This window comes from Callorhinus ursinus, unplaced genomic scaffold (genome assembly GCF_003265705.2).
Source record: "Callorhinus ursinus isolate GAN/ISIS: 27379988/994484 unplaced genomic scaffold, GSC_fseal_2.0 scaffold5, whole genome shotgun sequence".
Lineage (NCBI taxonomy): Eukaryota > Metazoa > Chordata > Mammalia > Carnivora > Otariidae > Callorhinus > Callorhinus ursinus.
In genome coordinates, this window is record NW_027397067.1 from 57,075,538 (window position 1) to 57,097,401 (window position 21,864).

Here is a 21,864-nt window from a genome sequence, read left to right on the forward strand (position 1 = left end):
AATAGGAGTGCTGAATGTTTTGCGATTACCTCTCAAGAACCATTCTCCATATTTTTCTTCTTGCTTTTTACCACTGGGTGTAGGAGTAGAGGCTGACCCACATGGACCCATAACAGAGAGGCTCTTGTGCCACCCAACTTCCTCTGTGTGCAACGAGTAGTCAAAGAACAAGTGGCACTGGCAGGAGATGGAATGCGGAGGTGGAGAAGAGATCTCCACGGAGCATTTTCCTCCCAACTTTTCTGCCTGATCACCATGGGATGGCTGCAACCCTTGACTGAAAGCCAAGCTTATGTCAGGGTGCCCTCTCCATACAACTGTCCTCTGAGAGGTGTGGTTATCATTCCTAAAGATGATCCTGACTCTCTGTTGTCACTCGCCACTTCTTAGTGGCCACTTCCTTAAGCTCTGCTTACATATATACATAGACTTAATGTGAAGGTGCCATTTGTTTCCTGCAGTATTTCTGACTGATACAGTGTAGCTTACCACTGAATGCTCAAGGCAACACAGAAATAATTTAGCTAGTGTCCTACCGATAGGTGATTTCATTATCTTCTAATATTGTGTCCCCTAGAATACAAAATGGAGTTGGGATTTCTTTAAGAAATACTGCCTCCATTGGAGTCAGCTAAATACTGTGCATCATTCACAACTTGAACTGGAAGGAGAAGAGTGAGCATCCATTTGTAGAGTCAGAGGTCGGCATTCACAGAGTAGTACCTGGTTCTGCTCTTTCTCTCCCCTGCTGTGGAGGCAAAGAAATCAGAGGCTGGGGAAGAGGTGCTAAAGTAAATGAAGATGGGAGGTCAGAGGAAAGAGAAGCAGAGTGCTATGGAAGACTCTTCTGCAGTGAGTTGAAAACAAAATTGGAAATGTAGGTTTAAATGGCAGTGGTTGAAATTTGTAGAACAGGACTCTTTCAACACCTTTTCTGTAGTGACCGAGTAACTTTGATCCTTGCTGCCTAAAGTAATAAACTCTCATTTTAAATTCAATCAGATTTCCAGCCAAAGACTAACATCTGGCCTCAAACTGACATAGAAATTCTCATTGATCAATCTCTGACTTGACAACAGTTGACACTGTAATTCAAATACTTCACAGAGAAACTGTGTAGGTTAAAAGAAAGTGATCTGTAAAACTTGCAGTTTTGCTGATTCTTAATGTTAAGAAGCCTCTTGGGAATCTCATTACCTTAGCAACGGGCTTACAAAGGTGGTGAAATACAGAATCATGCCGGTAGAAAAGACCTTGTGAGTTAAATTCGGTCTCACCTTCAAGCATCTCAGACAAATGAGACTCTAGTCAACATTTAAGAGATTTTGAGAATAAAATCTATATCTTCCCAGGCAAAGTAATAAAAGGTGTATTTGCAATAATAAATGTGTATTTTACAATCATGATGAAAACCCGGACATTTAAAAAACTTCAGATTAGATAAAACCATTTAATAAAAAAAATGCAAACTTCAGAATGCTGGTAAATACACCCCAAGGCAAAGTTTACCTTTTCCCACAGAGCTGGTATAAAAGAACATCTGTAGTCAGTAGTTAAATCATACACTCTTTTGATATATAGCAAATAGAAGAACTAAAAAAAAAATTACTCAATTCTTAATCATATGTCACCTTAAAAAGTTATTGAATGCTTTAGCACATTTCATAGAATTAAGAACTCTTTATCAGTGACAAAAACAGTGTGCTTTTCCTTGCTTCTAAATATGATGTTGACATATCATTAATTTGGAGTTGTTTTTATGGTTGCATTGACATATATATGACAAAACTATTTCTATTCCATCATCTCAGTGCCCATGTTTCTAATTTAGAGGATACCCAAGGAACTACAGTTAATGTACATGTACACAAGCAAGGAGTTTGTCAACCTTCATAGGTGCCATGTCTGAATATGTCTCTTCAAAATTCAAAGATGATAGTATTAGAAGGTGGGACATTTGGGGGTGATTAGGTCAGGAGGGCTAAAACCGCATGAATGAGATTAGTACTCTTATGAAAGAAGCTTCGGAGAGATACCTTGTCCCTTCTACCATGTGAGGACACAGAGAGAAGGTGCCAGCTATGACCCAGATAGAGATTTCTGAACAAAAGTTCCCCTCGCTAAAACAACAACAACAACAAAACACACACACAAACCAAACCAAACCAAACCAAACCAAAACATAAAAAACCATGCTTGTATCTTGGTGTTGGACTTTCAGCCTTCAGAACTGTGATAAATAAATTTCTGTTGTTTATAAACTACCTAGTCTGTGGTATTTTGTTGTAGCAGCCCAAATGGACTAAGGCAGTAAGGATGGAATCTATGAACTTGGATTATGTGGCATTTTCCTCCAATCCAGTGATTATCAGACTTTCTTCTGACCACGGGCTTCCTGGGGTTGTATGAAAGACATTACTCAAGGGAATGAGGTTATTTTTAGAGAAAAGCCTAAGTATCCTCTAATTTAATTAAAAAGAAATAATGTATGAAAGTAGGTATTTAAGTATTAACATATTTCTTGAAATGTCACAATAGTTCAAAATATACCACAATGTAGTGACTCCAAAACTGAGAACTGTTAACTAAATAGTTCCTTAGTGTATAAATTTTATTGTCCAAACATTTTAATGGGAAAAGGTGAGAATCAATTAAACACACACACACACACACACACACACACACACACTTCCTGATATAGTATCTAAGTTCAGAAAATCTAAAGGTTAGTCTTACCAACTTCAGCGTATAACAAACTCATTTCTGTTCAATATTTGCTAAGTATCCACTGTGTACAAAGAACTGTGCTAGGAACTATGGACACAAAGAGGTATGTGTCATAATCCTGGCCCTTAAAAAACAGCTATCCTAAGAGTCAGTCTGTCAAATAGATGTATTCAGCATATGTTTTTCAATTTCTTAGCACGGGTTTTTAAGAGAATGAAAACAGACTATGCTCTGGTTGATACCTATGCCACAAACTGTAAATGTTTTAAAGCTCCAAGATGATTTCAGAAGTTAAGTGCATTCCCTATGTATTCTGATTTAAGTGACAGCCTAAAGGTGAAATGTAAAGTGACAAGTGATTCTTCTTCCCTGACTTGCCCTGAGGTAGTATTCTTAAAACTTCACCCATTTTTTATATCCTTAAGGTCCTTCAAAGGACCTCCTCAGCATTTGCCTTAGATCTGGGACTAAGTACAATGTCTGTGATAAAAGGGCTATGTGGCAGGCTGATTGAGATTAGGAAACCCAGGGATATGTTCAAGGTCATTCTCATTGTAAAAATTTCAAATCAGTTGATGCTATCAAGTAGTAAACCATCTAACTATAGATAGCTTCATTATCATTTTTTTCAGGTACAGTGACGTTACTCCTTCACATATTCATTCATTCATCTGTCCATTCAATTGTCTCTTAGTATGTTCATTCAAGAAGAGTGTCCTGAAATTGTTCTTTTTCCTGAGTGTTGGGAATGTAGAGATGAATAAAACAATCTATTACTGCCTATCAGGAAAAAAACAAGTATGCATATACATAAAAGTGTGATAAATAATGTAATTTTTATAATAAGATATTGGTAGGCATGGGAAGAAAATGAACAATTCTGCTTAGGAGTGAAAAGATTCTAAAAACTGAAACATGAGGGGCTCCTGGCTTGTACAGTCAGTGCAGCTGGCAACTGTTGGTCTTGAGGTTGTGAGTTTGAGCTCCACTTGGGGTATAGAGATTACTTAGAAATACAATCTTTAAACAAAACAAAACAAACAAAAAAACTGAAACATAAACTAAGATTGGGCAGGTTTGCAAGGATGTGTGTGGTTGGGAAGGTGTAATAACGTGTGTGGTAGTTGGTGACAATTCAGGCAGGGGGAAGAGTTTTACCAAATGGTGATAGTGTGAAACAACACATTTGGAAAAATCCAAGCAGCTCAGTATGGCTGGGGTTAGGGTAGAAGGAGGGTGAGGTAATACGTGAGGTTGGGAGCTATGGGGTAGCTTGTGTACAGGAAGAAGGCTCTCTGACTTTATTCTAAGCACAGAGAAGCCATTGATAAAGTATCCTGATGACACACACCCAACAAATACTTCACACATAACATTCATGCTAATCTCCCATGAAATGAACTAAACATGATATAGAGTCAATTAAAGAGATACGACCCCACTCCCTTAGGAACTTATAATCTAATAATAGAACAGTTAAATGAAAGTATCAGGAAGCATTCCTTTTTATGAGAAGAACTCAACACAGCATTGTTCACTCCAACCTCACTTAACCTCTCTATTCTTTAAATGTTTTCCTTTAAAGCACCTGGAATGAAAGAACAAAGTGAAATATAGATTTTTGTCTAAATCTTTGTAGCTACCTGTTTAAAAGAGTTTGCAAGCAGGGGTAGATCAATATTTTTTGAACCATAATAGCAATCAAAGTAAATGGATTTTTCTTTTGAAAGAACCATAACTGCTAGTAGCCATCAAATAATCCTAAACATTATTTCTCTTACTATGTGTACTGGATGGTGAAAGGACTTATAATTATTTGGAGTTATATTTATAAAGCAAGTAAGAAGAATCAACCACTCTTATTGTTACAAAAGACCAAATTGAGACAATCCAGAGTGCAACAAATGAGCAGAATATGTCTTTTGTTTTAAAAATAATAATGCTTTCTCCTAATCACTACCATTTCCACTCCCTTAGAAGTAACCATTATCTGGACTTTCACAAAAACCATTTTAGTGCTTATCTTTATTAGGAGAAGGCAAGGTGGAGAGTCTCTGGAATGCTGGTAATAGTCTCTTTCTTGTTCTGGGTGTTCATTTTGTCATAATCATGAGTATACATTCATGTTATATACCTTCTTGGATATTGCTATAATTTTTATTTATTTATTTATTTATTTATTTATTTATTTATTTATTTATTAAACTAAGCAGCAATCGGACAGTAGTAACTATAATAACACTTTTCTTTCCTTACAAAAAGGAAAAGACAGGGCGCCTGGGTGGCTCAGTTGGTTAAGCGACTGCCTTCGGCTCAGGTCATGATCCTGGAGTCCCGGGATCGAGTCCCACATTGGGCTCCCTGCTCTGCAGGGAGTCTGCTTCTCCCTCTGACCCTCTTCCCTCTCGTGCTCTCTATCTCTCATTCTCTCTCTCAAATAAATAAATAAAATCTTTAAAAAAAAAAAAAAAAGGAAAAGACATTGCATCTTGCAACCCATTCCTGTTCTTCTTTTTCTCTCTTGAATACAGGAAGTGATCGAACTACGACAGTCATACTGCAACCATGAAGGGAAGGTCAAGTGATTTGCAGAGAAATTATCCCTGACGTGTTGAACTGCTAAACCGGTATCTTCAATTGCCTGCCTCTGGACTTCTTGTTATGTGATAAAAAGAAACCATCATTTTTTTTTTTTTTAAGAAGAAAGAGAAGGATGGGAATGAAGTAATGTGATAAAATGAAGTTACTCTTGGTAATATGTCTAAATTTCTAAATATGTCAGTTTTCTCACCAAAGTAAAACAAGAGTATTAATAATTGATTTATATGGTCATTATAAGCACTAAATAATAATAAATGTAAGTAAAACACATAGCAGAGTCCCTAACTGATGTTAGGTACAAAAAAGTTATTTTTTTATTACTCAAAAACAATTACATTGAAGACCAGGGACCTTCAATATCAATCATTCACAGGTAAAATGTCTTGCGTGTTTCTGGGTTTTTTATTTAACTTAATTCTGTTTTTGTTTTGGTATCCTTGATGTTGGTCACCATGGCTGTTTGTGTGTATGTCTGTATGATGAAGATACTTAAATTTTATGTTGTATACTTCATATCAACGATCCAGGGCTATATGAGTATTATTCTGTGTTGTATTGAGATAGAGAAAAAGTCAAATATTAAACATAAATGCACACCAAAAAAATCTAATAATGCTGATACAGTATTAGCTCTTTATGGGAATTAGGTTCTGGAACTATCCACACAACCTCTTTCAATCTAAGAAATAGGTATCAAGTTCCCATACACGCTGAGCTAGTCATTGGGAGAATCCTAAATGCATTGGACTAGACATTTGCTCAAGGAGATAAACATAACATTTAATCAGGTATTTTGGAGCACTGGTGATAAATATAGAAACAACAAATAAATGCAGTATTATTGGAGCTGATTTCTTCATACAGTTTAGGTCTCTGAGACTACTATAACAACTACTTTTCCATTATCTGTGTTTATCTTTCAGGCTCCAGGCTGTTTCCAGTGTTTTTAGGAGAGAACCCTCTTATTAATCATCTACATTTTAGTTTAAATTTGAATCGTCATCTAACTTCTTGCAAGTTATTTGCATTTTAACTGTCCCAAATAGTAAAATGAATGACTATGCAATTTTAAAATGTTATTAAGTTGTATTTGGGATATACAGTAGCCCCCCATTAGCCATGGGGAGATATTCCAAGACCCCCAGTGGATGCCTAAAACTGCAGATAGTACTAAACCTTATATATACCATGTTTTTTCTCTATTCATAATAATTATGATACAATTTAATTAATAAATTAGGCACAGTAGATTAATAATAATAACTAATAATAAAATAGAACAATTACACTGTGATAAAAGTTATGTGAATGTGATCTCTCTCTCAAAATATCTTATTGTATTGTATTCACTCTTCTTCTTGTGACGATGTAGGTGATAAAATGCCTACATGATGAAATGATGTGAGGTGAATGATGCAGGCATTATCACACAGCATGAGGCTAGTGTACCTTCTGACAATAGGTCAGAAGGAGAATCATCTCCCCCAGAACCAAGGATGACTGCAGATAACTGCAGTCATCTGTAGATAAGTGCAGAAAACAAAATCTCAGATAAGGGGGGATTAATTGTGATATTTGAAGACTGGAGATTAGAAAAAAGTCAGGTGTTTGGTTCATTCATTCAACAACATAGCATGTGCAAGATATAATATTTGGGGCGATAAAGGTTTAAAATGTTGAATAATGTATAGATTTTGTGTATGTATAAGGACAAAAAATGATTAATTACATAATAGGAATACAAATAATTTTAACGCAAGGCAATATGTGAAAAATATGGTGTTATTTATTCAAGGTGTTTTATTTTCTTTTAAAGATTTTATTTATTTGTTGGAGAGAGAGTGCAAGCAGGAGAGGGTGGGCAGAGGGAGAAGCAGACTCTATGCTGAGCAGGGAGTCAGACATGGGGCTCAATCCCAGGACCCTGGGATCATGACCTGAGCTGAAGGCAGACACTTCACTGACTGAGCCACCCTGGCACCCCTTCAAGGAGTTTTAGAAATGAAGAGGAAGGAGGGTGCCTAGGTGACTCAGTCGTTGAGCATCTGCCTTCGGCTCAAGTCATGATCCCGGGGTCCTGGGATCGAGCGCCGCATCAGGCTCCCTACTCGGTGGGGAGCCTGCTTCTCCCTCTCCCACTCCCCCTGCTTGTGTTCCCTCTCTCACTGTGTCTCTCTCTGTCAAATAAATAAAATCTTAAAAAAAAGAAAAAAAAGAAATACAGAGGAAGAAAAGCCAGAGGAAGAGATTCAGTAATTAGAATTTAGAAATTCAGAAGGAAAGAGTCTTCTATGTTTCCTATGTAGAAAGAAGGTAAGTGTAGGCATGAACATAGAAGACTGTTTCATAGAAGTTGAATTTTATATGGTCCTTAATGAATGCAAAGGACTTTTATAGATGGAAATCAGAAAATACATTACAAAAGGACTGAGGGGCATAAGTTTGAACAAGAAAATGTTTTATAAGATGTGAGTGGAAAAGCAAACTATAGCCAGACAGTGTACAGTTTCTTGTATCTGGTCAAAGTGGAATTGGGATTGTGTATGAATGTAGAAAATTCTATTAAGATTTTGGAGTCAAGTAACAGAGCTAAAACTAACCTGGAATCTACGAGAAGAGCAGATTCAAGAAAGGAACCTGAAATTAGCTATTGGAATAATATTTCAAGAAAAGCAAAATAAAAGGTATTAGAATTGTGACCAAAACAGAGTTGATAAATACTGGTAAAAGATAAATGATAAAACTTGCCACTTATTTGAAGTGGGAAGTACAGAAGGAAGACTAAAGTTGAAAATGTATATATATATAAATAAAGAAAAAATATTTCCCAAAGCAACATAAGCTCCGTGAGTTAAGAGGGATTGTGGAATAAAAATGGGGCTTGATGGTCAAAATAATTTGTAATATGGGCACCTGGGTGGCTCAGTCGTTAAGTGTCAGCCTTCGGCTCAGGTCATGATCCCAGGGTCCTGGGATCCAGCCCTGCATCGGGCTCCCTGCTCTGCAGGGAGGCTGCTTCTCCCTCCCTGCTCCCCCTGCTTATGTTCCTGCTCTCACTCTCTCTCTCTCTCTCTGTCAAATAAATAAATAAAATCTTTAAAAAATAATTTGTGATATGAGTACACTCTAGAGAAAGTTAAAATGATTTATGTAGCATTTTTTAATCCTTTAATGTATTGATTTCCACCGTGAAAGTTTAAGTGGGATATACAGTACATGATTATGGGTTTAAAACTTTTATTATTTTTACTGATGGACCAAATATATGGAAAATGGCCGGTCTATATATGATAACACCTCTGACCCACATGAGATGCCCACAAAGCCAGACAACAACCTTTGAATGATCAGACTTGGTCAACAATAGCCAATTTCCCTAATTTTTGCTCCCACTTCCAACTCAGGATCAATCAGAGGAAGCCCAATATGCTGCCCAAACTAATCAGATAAGATGTTCTGCTTCTAGCTAGCCTACCTCCAGCCTTTCCATGACAATAATCTCTATTAGAGCATAACTGGAAATCCTTTCTTTCCTTCCTTCCTTCACTCTCTTTCTTTTTCACTGTAAAGATTTTCCACTCCACTGACTGCCTTTGAGTTTCTATGAAAGCAAGTGATGGTGGCTGACCCCCTTGCTGTAGCAAGCTCTGAATAGTCTGTTTTCATTTCTATGGTTTTTATTTATTTTCAAAACTCCAGTAAACAATTAAGTTTATATATACATCAACACCATACATGAAAATAAATAACTGTGAAACATGATTCATAGAACAATGTATAACTCCTTAAGTGTACTAAAACCTCTGATATTTTCTGTTCCATTCTATTCTTTTCATTAAAGAAAAGACAAGAAAAAAATAAAGCTAGACCCGATTCATTAAAATTATTTAATGACCCTAATCAATATGGCCTTTTTTTTTGCAAAGCAATTGTACACTGATTTTCTAAAGTTTATTTGCCCCCAAAGTCATGTTCATGGAGCATCATTTGGATCTTGTTTCTGTAGATTACATTTGGTAAAATGTGCATACATTTTGAGTAGGGATTACTGGAAAACTTGGGATGTAATTAGCAAATAAAGAAATCAGGATAAAGACAGTTTTTAATGACAACCATTTAGTTCAAATTAAAGCCTATCGATTTAGAAATTACAGCTCAGAGAAATAGAAAGAAAAAGTACTGAAATCAAGAAAAGAAAGAGTTTCATAACATTCTAATCTTTTTTCCTAAAGCTTCTTTAACATTTAGCCTTTCTCTTATAATTTTGTTTTTCTGTCCTATTACCTACTATTAAAGCAGGAGTATGCATTGGGCAGAGCAAATTTAATAAGGCAAAAGCCATATCAGAAACTGAAGGGGCAATGTAAATACATAATACAAATAACAAGAGGCTTAGTTCTCCCTGCTGAAAATAGAAGACTGCCCCTCACCTCCCTTTATCTTAAAGCTCTCCTTGGAAAACTTGTAATTGTCAGTTCTTTCTGTCTTTCTCAAATGTATATAAATATTTTCAAGTGCTAAATGAACCTCTTGTCAGATTCAAAACTTAGGAATGTTTTCTCAAGAATCTGTAAACCATCTCTTTGAAATATAATCATCAGGAAGATGGCACTCCTAGCTCCCTTTCTGTAGAAAGGTAAGAATCTAATTTCAGGGGACACTTCCCTCCAAGTTTCAAAACTACTTCCTGTTATAAAGATATGAGAAACTTATCTTTCCTTTGGATAAAGCCAACTGACTAACACAGATAGTTATCCCAATATCAGATCAATTCAAGATGAATTATGTGTGGTAATAATGCTGTCTAGTCCTCTTACCTGAGGACTATTTGCCATTTATCTTTAGAACATGCATGTAATGGGTTGTACCTGCTTGACTATATAAAAGGATAAAATGTCTTTCTGCCCTTGCAGTCTCTTTGGTGGATTACCTATGATCCACATCACATCCTTATTTAATGCTTATTGAATCATAAAACAGCTTTCTTTATCTACTGCTTTTGTAAACAGGTTTTCTGGGTTGGCAGGAGATTCCATTTTTAATTTTATTTCCCCAAACAACAGCCATATACAGAAATTATATACATTTTTTTCTTAGTAGAAAGGATTTCTATTTTTAAAAGTTTTTGTTTCATTTTTATATTAAAGTTTGGAGTTGAAAGAATTACGTGTGGGGAAGTACAAGAAAAGTCTGAGACAATACAGTGGGCTAATCACAAAGGATACAGGGCCTAAAAATCCCTTATGTCATGAGTATTTGTATATTACACATTTTAAAAATTTATTATTTCTGTCTTGGAGTGGCTAAAGTCAAGTTCTTTATGCTATGATATAGACTGGGTAAACCATCAGTTCCCTTCTGGCCACACAATTATACTTTTTCATACATAATCTATAAAGGAGAAGAAGAAGGAGTAGGAGGGCAGGGAGTGGAAGGAATTCTATACAAATAGCTTCTTGATTTTTCCAAATGACCTTTCAATCATCACATAATTGACTAAAAAACATAGTTTGTTGAAAAAATAGAGTTTTAATTATACAAGTTTAAATTATTCCTACCTTTAGAACTTAGATTCTCTTCTGAAATCAGCTTTTTACCTTCCCATAAACTAATCAAGAAAACATTTTAAGCCCATTTCCATAAATGGCAAACAAATATTTAAATTTTAAAATGATACAAACTTTACCTTTAGTTGGAAGTGTTCTTAAAAATCGAACATGGATTATACTTGACTTCTCAGGAACACATCTACTATGTAAATCAATGTACATTGCAGAGGTATTATTTGCTTTATGAATTCTCACGTACATGTGGAAATTCAGTCATACATTAACACCAAGATAAACATGGACAACCGCACTGCCCCACGTTTTCAATAACAGGTGTTTTGTACATACCTTATATGAGTATGTTAAAAATAAGACAACATCTGGGGTGCCTGGATGGCTCAGTGGTTAAGCTTCCAACTCTTGGTTTTAGCTCCCATTATGATCTCATGAGTCATGGATTGAGCCCTGCACTGGGGTCTACAGTCAATGGGGAGTCTACTTGAGGATTCTCTCCTTCTGCCTCTCCCCCCATTCGTGTGCTCTCTCTTTAAAATAAATAAATAAATCTTAAAAATTTAAGACAACATGTCCAACATGGAGTTGCTTATGCTAAGCCCTCCCTCACCAAACTGAGAGGTATAGTTTCTGCTCTCCCAGAAATGTAATCTTAAACCAGCCAGTCAGGAATTACCTGATCTACTCTAGTTAGGTAATATGCCTGATAAACCCCTAGAATCCCCTAAAGGAAAGTGACCTTGTCTTAACCAATCCACTCTTTTGCCTAGTATAACTTCCTTATAATTCCGACTTTCTTTTTTTTTTCCCTATTTTTTTTAATTTTTTTATTGTTATGTTAATCACCATATATTACATCATTAGTTTTTGATGCAGTGTTCCATGATTCATTGTTTGTTCATAACACCCAGTGCTCCATGCAGAACGTGCCCTCCTCAATACCCATCACCAGGCTAACCCATCCCCCTACCCTCCTACCCTCTAGAACCCTCAGTTTGTTTTTCAGAGTCCATCATCTCTCATGGTTCGTCTCCCCCTCTGACATACTCCCCTTTTCTTCCTCTCCTGTTATCTTCTTCTTTTCCTTTTTTCTTAAAATATGTTGCGTTATTTGTTTCAGAAGTACAGATCTGTGATTCAACAGTCTTGCACAATTCACAGCGCTCACCGTAGCACATACCCTCCCCAATGTCTATCACCCAGCCACCCCATCCCTCCCACCCCCAACCACTCCAGTAACACTCAGTTTGTTTCCTGAGATTAAGAATTCCTCATATCAGTGAGGTCATGTGATACATGTCTTTCTCTGATTGACTTCTTTCACTCAGCATAACACCCTCCAGTTCCATCCACGTCGTTGCAAATGGCAAGATCTCATTCCTTTTAATGGCTGCATAATATTCCATTGTGTATATATACCACCTCTTCTTTATCCATTCATCTGTCGATGGACATCTTGGCTCTTTCCACAGTTTGGCTATTGTGGACATTGCTGCTATAAACATTGGGGTACACATACCCCTTCGGGTCCCTACATTTGTATCTTTGTGGTAAATACCCAGTAGTGCAATTGCTGGATCGAATGGTAGCTCTAATTTCAACTGTTTGAGGAACCTCCATACTGTTTTCCAGAGGGGTTGCACCAGCTTGCATTCCCACCAACAGTGTAGGAGGGTTCCCCTTTCTCCACATCCCCGCCAACATCTGTCGTTCCCTGACTTGTTCATTTTAGCCATTCTGACGGGTGTGAGGTGGTATCTCATTGAGGTTTTGATTTGGATTTCCCTGATGCCGAGTGATGTTGAGCACTTTTTCATGTGCCTGTTGGCCATTTGGATGTCTTCTTTGGAGAAATGTCTGTTCATGTCTTCTGCCCATTTCTTGATTGGATTATTTGTTCTTTGGGTGTTGAGTTTGATAAGTTCTTTATAGATTTTGGATACTAGCCCTTTATCTGATATGTCGTTTGCAAATATTTTCTCCCATTCTGTCGGTTGTCTTTTGCTTTTGTGGACTGTTTCTTTTGCTGTGCAAAAGCTTTTTATCTTGATGAAATCCCAATAGTTCATTTTTGCCCTGGCTTCCCGTGCCTTTGGCGATGTTTCTAGGAAGAAGTTGCTGCGGCTAAGGTCGAAAAGGTTGCTACCTGTGTTCTCCTTTAGGATTTGGATGGACTCCTGTCTCACGTTTAGGTCTTTCAACCATTTGGAGTCTATTTTTGTGTGAGGTGTAAGGAAATGGTCCAGTTTCATTCTTCTGCATGTGGCTGTCCAATTTTCCCAACACCATTTGTTGAAGAGACTGTCTTTTTGCCATTGGACATTCTTTCCTGCTTTGTCAAAAATAAGTTGACCATAGAGTTGAGGGTCCATTTCTGGGCTCTCGATTCTGTTCCATTGATCTATGCGTCTGTTTTTGTGCCAGTACCATACTGTCTTGATGATGACAGCTTTGTAATAGAGCTGGAAGTCCGGAATTGTGATGCCGCCAGCTTTGCTTTTCTTTTTCAGTATTCCTCTGGCTATTCGGGGTCTCTTCTGGTTCCATACAAATTTTAGGATTATTTGTTCCATTTCTTTGAAAAAAGTGGATGGTATTTTGATGGGGATTGCATTGAATGTGTAGATTGCTCTAGGTAGCATTGACATCTTCACAATGTTGATTCTCCCAATCCATGAGCATGGAACGTTTTTCCATTTCTTTGTCTATAAATTCTGTCATTTTGTACAGCTTCTTGAAGCTCCTTTCTATCTGCTAGATCAGATGCTACCTAATTCATGAATTGTTAAAAGCTACATAGTGTTTAAAATTTACTAAGTTGGTAGATGAGTGGATAAAGATGTGGCATATATATATATATATATATATATATGAAATAGATTATATATATATTGGAATGGAATATTGCAATATAATATAATGGAATATTATTCATCCATAAAAATGAAATTTTGCCATTTGCAACAACATGGATGGAGCCACAGAATATAATGCTAAGTAAAATAAGTCAAAGAAAGACAAATACCATATGATTTCACTCATATGTGGAATTTAAGAAATAAAATAAGTGAGTAAAGATAAAAAAGAGAAAGAGACAAACCAAGAAACAGACTCTTAATAATAGAGAACAAACTGGTGGTTACCAGAGGGGAGGTGAGTGCGGGGATCAGTGAAATGGGTAATGGGGATTAAAGAGTACACTTATCATGATGAGCACTGAGTGATGTATAGAATTGCTGAACTGAAAACCTGAAACTAATATAACACTGTATGTTAATTATACTGGTGTAAAAAAAACTTAAAAAAATTTACTGAGTTGAAATTTGTTTTTTAACAGCATCACCATTCACAGAATTTAATTAAATCTGATGTTTGAGTCTAATATGTGTAAATATTTATAAAAGCTTAAGAAGTCATGAGAGTTACTTAAGAACAGGACAAAAAATTGTATGTAGAGTGGCAAGGTCCTTTGTGGAATTTAGTGCAAAAAAGAATGTTATAAATTATAAGGAATCTATAACTTTTTTTAACATCAATTAGAAAAAACATACTTGACTCTACTCCAAGCAGAACAGTTAATCTAATATTTTGGGGGGCACATTTAATATGCTCTTCCATTTTGCAGACTCTTATCTGAGGCAGAAGCACTCTCATTTCTTTTAATCATAATGAAATGGAAATTTCAAGACACCAAAGGTGTGGAAAGCTTATGTATATATTTTCACTTCCTATTAAATGCAATGCCTAAATAATGCTTACATATTATGGGCTTTACTCAAATGGAAAACTTCACTGTTCACTCAGCCCTAAAATCTGAGCTTCTCTTGCATGGTCTTGTTGAGGAGAAGAGTACCCATAGATTACAGCTGAGCTGCTGAACAGAATTTCAGGGCTACAGCTTCGGCAACTATAGAGTTGGTGTAGGCAGTGTGATTTATATATCATCATCACTGTCTTTTATATATATATATATTTTATATATATTTTATATATACACACACACACACATATAAAATTATGTAATTTTGTAAATATATAAATGTAAATAGTTATATTTACATACACACACACACACATATATAATGATACACTACTCATTGTAGTATTCTAGATGATTCCTAGTTAGGACATCATGTCTGTCTGCTATGTGACTGGTGGTCTGTGAGTCTCTGTGGATTTGATATCCAAGAGGACAGAGATGAGAGAGAAAAATCATATGCAGAGGTCTGAGGGGAGAGATAAGAGAGGCAATTACTGAGAAACTTTGGTTCTTAATCCTTTGCTGGCCTTGGGAGAGATTTGAGCTCAGATAAAGAAGTTGGGGTTGGAAGGTAAAATTTGTGACTCTGGGTACAAGTCAGTGATGCTATAGGCCTCAAATGAAAAACTTAGAAACAATTTCAAGAAAAACCTGTGCCACTCACATCCACTACCACAGATATCCTCAGGGTCTAAACTGTGAGCACAAGGTGACCAAGTATGAAAGGAAGCTTTGTCTGAAAAAGCAGGATTCTCAGTGAAATGTTATTTTGATTAAAAAACAAAGATAAGAATGCCTTGTCAATTTGGTAGGGGAAAATCAATTATAGATCAATTTGGTAAATTTAGTCTAATCCAATAATTTAAGTAATCACTTAGGTAACTCAGTTACTTTCTATTAAACAGATTTCCTTATAGTTTAAGTGTTTGATACATATAAATCTTTATCCTCCTGCTCTTCTTTGGAAGAGCTGTATAGCGACTGTGTAATGGGGTGGGTTAATGTGACATCAAAAAGGGAGCCCAGTAACTGTCTGATGTCCTTTGATTTTTCTGTTGCTGCTGATGTAGGGTTACTTGGACTGATGAGCTTTCAGGTAAAATTATTCTGGTCTGGGCTTTTGGAATAATTTGGGCATATAAGGGGTCTGGCCATTTGCCCTTAAGGTATTTATGCTTTTCAGTGCTTTAATCTTGGGTATCTGCTGTCTGTTAGTCTTACAGTGTTACACAACAAAACTCTTCACTAGGGCAGTAGGTAGAAGTTACTGCATATCCACATATGTCCACACTGTATGGAACAAAAACAGGGGCTGAATTTTCTCCCATGCCATATTAAAAGGAAAACTGGCTTAATTTATGGGCTGCATACTTCCCCACCCAACTCAACACTTAGGAAGCTGGTTATTAGTTTGTCCTTGAGCAACAGGTCTAGTATCTTATTTTTCCCCTAATTCTTCAGGCTGGTGCCAGTGTTTGTTGTAGGCTTTTTATCTCCTCTTCCGTATATTCTTCTTCTCTACCATAGTGAACCTGAAGGCGGAACTTGCACCTTTAGAAAGGATGTCTCCTCTATACAATATGGAGGAAATTTTATGGTGATAGGTTTCATAGGTTGTAAAGAATTTAGAAAATTCATTTTTATCTATGACAAAGGCTGGCTTTCAAGATGATCTTCTCAACTGAACTCAAACTCACACTTGGGTAGTCAGTAGCTGACCTATTTCCTTTACTTTGAATTGCTACCTTAACAATTCTTGTTCCAGTGCCCTTGAGGTATATGGGTTTGGTGACCTAGAGTGACAGTCCTTTACACAGCAAAGCAAGAGAAAAGTATTACACAGTTAAACTTCATTTCATTTTACATATTGTCATTCAGACTTTTTGCTACTTCACCTTGAAAATTTCTATTCATCTTTCAGACTTATCTACAGTGTCATTTCCTCAGGCAGCCTTTACTATACCATTTTTAGCAAATCCTGTTTGCTTTAAATGCTAAGAACACATATTGAAATGACCTATTTATATGTATTTGTTCCCACTTTTCTGAAAGTTTGTAGATAAAGGAACCTTGTCTATTTCATTTTTTTCAGCCCTATTACCTAACACAGAACCTGAGACAAAATAGGTGTTAACAAAAGTTTTTAAAGGCAAATGTACATCTATTTATAAGATTAGCATTAGTGTCAGTTTTTGTTTAAAAAAGATTTATAATTTGAATACCTTTCAATGAAGCAGAAAGCATTTCTGTCTAAATTCACTCTAAACTTGATACATTATTCAGATATCAAAATAAAATAATCAAATAATCAGATTTAGAATCATAGTAATTACATCAAACTTGATGTGAAGGAAGATAATTTCATTGGATACCTTAAAATATATATAAATAATATATGTAGCTACCACGGGGAAGAGAATTGGAAGTATGATTAGAAGACCAAGTAGAAGTTATATATATTTTCCAGTAAGAGATTAAAATTTAAGACAGAATGGTCAGTAATATAACAAGGCCTCCAGAGAATGCAAAGAAATAATGAAAGTGGGTAAAAACAGTGAAAGGGTAAAAGGAAATAATAAGGTGAGGAAAGGTTTTAGAGAGCAGCCGGCTTTAACTAAATAGGTGAAGTAGGTACAGGGGACTAATACTCACCATCCATTCCAACCTTCATATGATATACTTTACAGGACTAAAAAGTTAAAAGAACAAATGAACCAAAGAGAGAGCCTAATTTGTCAAACTCTTTTGCAGCTAGTATTCTAGATATGGATTAGATATAGTCAATTAGGTGCATTTAGTTGAGATTTGAAAAGTGGGAGAGACATAGAAGCCATCTTTCTTGTGCTTTTGTTCATGAAGGTAAGCATGGGCTTTGGGTTTTTCTTAAGTGGAACTCCACTGTTCCGTCATGACTTCAAGGGTACTAATCCTTGAATGGAAGACTTTGTTGATGCTGACATCAACTTCATGATTTTCCACCTTCCTGTTGTGGCTGAGATAGCACTCATTTGGCAGTGTGCTTCTTGTCCTTGCTCTTATAGTCTCTTCGAAGACTCAATCTAGAACCTGCCCTTTTGACATTCCAGCAATTTCATTAAAAAAAAAAAAACTATATTAAATCACTTTCTGCTTAACATGGCTAGAGAGCTTTCCTTTGCTACCAACTGAACTCTGACTAATACAACAGGTTAGGAAAAGGTGATATTCTCTAAATTATGATTTATAAGTTATTAATGTTATCTATGGTAAAAGTATTACATAACTCACCTATAAACTAATCATTTTCCAAAAAAAATATACTATAAAGAATTCCAGACCTATATGGATCACACATAAACACAAGGAATTATATCCATTCATATATATAGCAAGTTCTGACCTGAGATGCTGGTAGTTCACAATGTAGCTCAGTGTCTATCCAGAATGTGGTTAATTTATTCAACAAGCATTTACTAAAATTTCCTATGTGCCAAACACAGATTCTTATCAGCAAAAGAAGGAAGGAAGGAAGGAAGAAAGGAAGGAAGGAAGGAAGGAAGGAAGGAAGGAAGGAAGGGAGGGAGGAAGGGAGGGAAGAAGGAAGGAAGGAAACAGAGAGAGAGAGGGAGGAAGGAAGGAGAAAGAAAGGAAAGGAAGAAGAAAAAAAAAGATGGCTGGGGAGCTTACAGTCTAAATTTCAGACAGATAATATTTAGAATATAATTGCATTCTAATAGAAATTACATATTTTAATTTATACATATTTATCCATATTTCTATTACATAATATGGAAGCGAGAGAGATTAATCTTCCAGGGAAGTTTAGCTGCTTTACTATTCTGAAATGATCAGTTTGGAATTTTGGAATATATTTTCATCCTTTACTTTCATTGTCTGTATTGCTACACTGTCTACAAAATCTAGTTCAAGTCCCAATTCATCTGTGACCCTACAGTGCTTTAACACTAAAACAGTGTCTACCAACAAAGTCGGTCTCCATATGGTTAATTGCCAAGCCTAGGCTAGAATTCCTCAGCTCAACAGTACAATGCCTTACCTATAGCGGGTGTCACTTTCCCAATTACAGGACATTTGTTATTTGATTAGTTTGTAATCTGAGATATTCTGGAAGTTCTGATATGTGAAAAGCTGGAAAAATCACCAGGAAAACTAGAATCAGTGTGACTTCTTTGATCTTGGTAACAACCACATTAAAAATACTAATATGCCAAATATGCAGTAGACAGATTCTGCTGGAGTTGGATTACATAGGAAGAATAAACGAAAGAAGAGAAGAGTAAATATTTATCAAAGATAATAATTTCACATGTTCTGTCCTTGATCTAGCAAAACTACCTTATCTAGGCTTTTCTTAATGTTTTGTTCCTCGATGCATTCCTGCTTTGTCAGTTTTGGCACTATTTGATAGTAAAGAAAAGAAACATATAGCAAAGCCCTAGAACTGTTTTTGTCTTAATGTTCCTGCCCTTTGACTGCCAGTTTTTAGCCTTCTAAATACCACCAGTATTTTTGAAGGGATGATTTCACCATATGTGTTGTGTAAGATAGAATGCACCTGAAAATTTTTCAGTATTAGACAACAAATAAATCAAAACTACAAACTGACTAAAATTCTTTGCCTGACCAGACTCTAGTCAGGCCCCTGAACCTTCTCCTAGGTTCATTTGTGCACTTTCTTGTAAAATCCAGTTTTAGTAAGAACTCTGCTACGTCATTTTACCAAGAACCCTCGCCCTTAATATCTGATACTCTTAGTATCTGATCGGGTTCCTCATCCCCTCCCGCTCCCCAGGTGATATCTGATCACCCAAGCCTGTGAGGCTGGTTTGGCCAGCATCCCCTCTATACCTGTCATTTTCTCTTAGTATTTTTCTATCCACTGTCTCCTGACTCTGCTTCTTGGTTATAAATTTCTTCTTGCTCATGTTGTACTTAGAATTCAATCCAGTCTCTTTCCCTCCCTGCAAAAGCCTATTGCAGTGGTCCCTACTATACCTATTGCCATGGCCCCCACCTCTCTTGACTAACATCTCTTTTATTGTCTTCAACAACTGTTATAAATTTTTTTAAATAAACAAAACCCTGGATAGGGTTTGCTCAAGATGCAGAGATCTTTCATTATGTACATATATATACTTTGAAATCTGACTTCACAACTTGCCAAATATATAAATTAGGAAATTTACTTCACCTTTCTAAAACTCTATTTCATTGTAGGGGAAAAAAAAAAGGAAAATATCTACTAGGGCTGTGTTGGGGATTTTATTAGATAATTCATATGATTATAGCTGATTAATACATCTTAGTATACTAAGATGTTTGAGCCATGAGGGAACTAGCCTTGAGTCTGCCAAACTTCAGAATCATGAAAAACAATAAAACCAATGGGACTGTTCAAGAATACAGGAGACAGAAGAGACATAACGACCAAATGCAATGAGTGAAATTTAATTGGCTCTTAGGTGGGGGAAAAAAAAAAGTATAGAAAACCATTTGGTCCAATTGGGGGCATTGGAAATGGTGGTATAATAGATGATTTTAGTTAATGAATGTTTATTTTCTTGGTGTGATAATGATATATGGCTATATAGTGGAAGTTTCTAACCATTAGGAGATGTTTATATATTTAGGGGTGAGATAGAGTGATATTTGTTTCTTCCTTTCCCATAGTTCAGCAAAATAAATAGTATATGTGCTGCCGAAGCGAGCACGCAAAATAAATAAACAAGCAAATAAATAATGTCTGTGTGTGTGTATGAGTGTGTATGTATGTGTGTGGTGGTGCGGAGAGGGAATGTGTGTCAATATGGGAAAACCTTAAAATCTGATAAGTCAAGGTGAGTAGTATACAAATGCCTCTTTTATCATTATTTCAAATTTTCTGACCAAATCATTCATCTCAAATGAGTCATTATTCATAAGGTAGAAAATAATAGTAGCATAAGTAATAACAGTAATGATAATAATAAAACAGATGTGTCATAATTTAAATAAGAGTATTAAAATGATTCATTTCTAAGTGAAGATTTTAAAAAATCATAAAGTGTGTTGGGTTTTCTTTTGTATTTTCCTGAACATATAAAATGTAATAGTCCAAAATAAGAAACCCATGTTAGTTATTTAAAACATTCAGATGACATATTTTGTGTAACATGCAGGTGACATTAACCATTTGTTAATGGGTAACAAAACATAAATCTTTGTAAATGCATCTATGAAATGTAGAATTACTAGTTCCAAATCTAAAAATCTAGTAATATATTAATCATCAACTTAAGCACATAGAGCCACTTGCACAGACTGGAGGAAATATCAACACAGAGGGTAGGAAAAGCAAATGCTAATATTACAGATTTCTTAATTAAAAATGATAACTACTCATTTTCTCATTAATTCCCTTGCCAATAGTGAATATCTGCTAGGCCTATTTCCCAAGAAACTATTCTATCTCTGTGTCACCAATGGGTCAAACAGTTCAGTACATTTCTCTCAAGCATTTCAATCTGTATTTGCCAGTTCTTGTGGTGAGTATATTAGATTTGACATGTCACATCTCAAACTCATGATGGCAGCAAATGGTTTAGTTGATATATTTCATTAAAGTGTAAGATAAATTCTAAACCTCAAATGTCCACAACAATGACTTTCCATTCTTGTCAAGAAGTAGGGCTGTTATTCTCCATGAGTCATCAGGAACCTTGTTTTCAGAGTACAACATGCTTTGCTGTACAAGTTTTACATGCAATAATGAGCTGATGCTAAAGATGGGAGGGAATAGAGATTAGAAGCACAGACTTTGGAATAAAACTAGTTGGGTTTAAACCTAATTTTTGCTATTTTTGACTGTGTAACTTCGGACACATTATTTAAAATCATAGACTCAGTTCTATCATCCCTACCAGAGGGAAAACAGTAATAACCACCTCGTGGAATTATTGGAAAAATTAAATCAGGTAGTCAACACAATATATTGGCAGGCACATACTAAGAATGCCAACTCTGTTTTTCAATAAATATTAATTGAACTCCCACTCACTCTCTGCAGTATTGCTCTGGGTATTGCTCACATAGCAGTGAACAAAAGAAAAACTTACTCCACCCAAAAAGATGGAGAAAGAAAGAAAAAAGAATAGTATCAGTCTATGTGGAACTTTAATCTAGTTAAGGGGGGCAGACAAGGCAGTATAAACAGGATGATATTTTACAGTATAT

General features: G+C 35.9%; 1 protein-coding gene across 5 annotated transcripts in view; it reads right to left on the reverse strand.

Annotated features, from left to right (window-relative positions):
• CSMD3 (CUB and Sushi multiple domains 3) overlaps positions 1–21,864 on the reverse strand; it is a 1,170,304-nt gene that overhangs the window by 442,813 nt on the left and 705,627 nt on the right. The window lies entirely within an intron of this gene.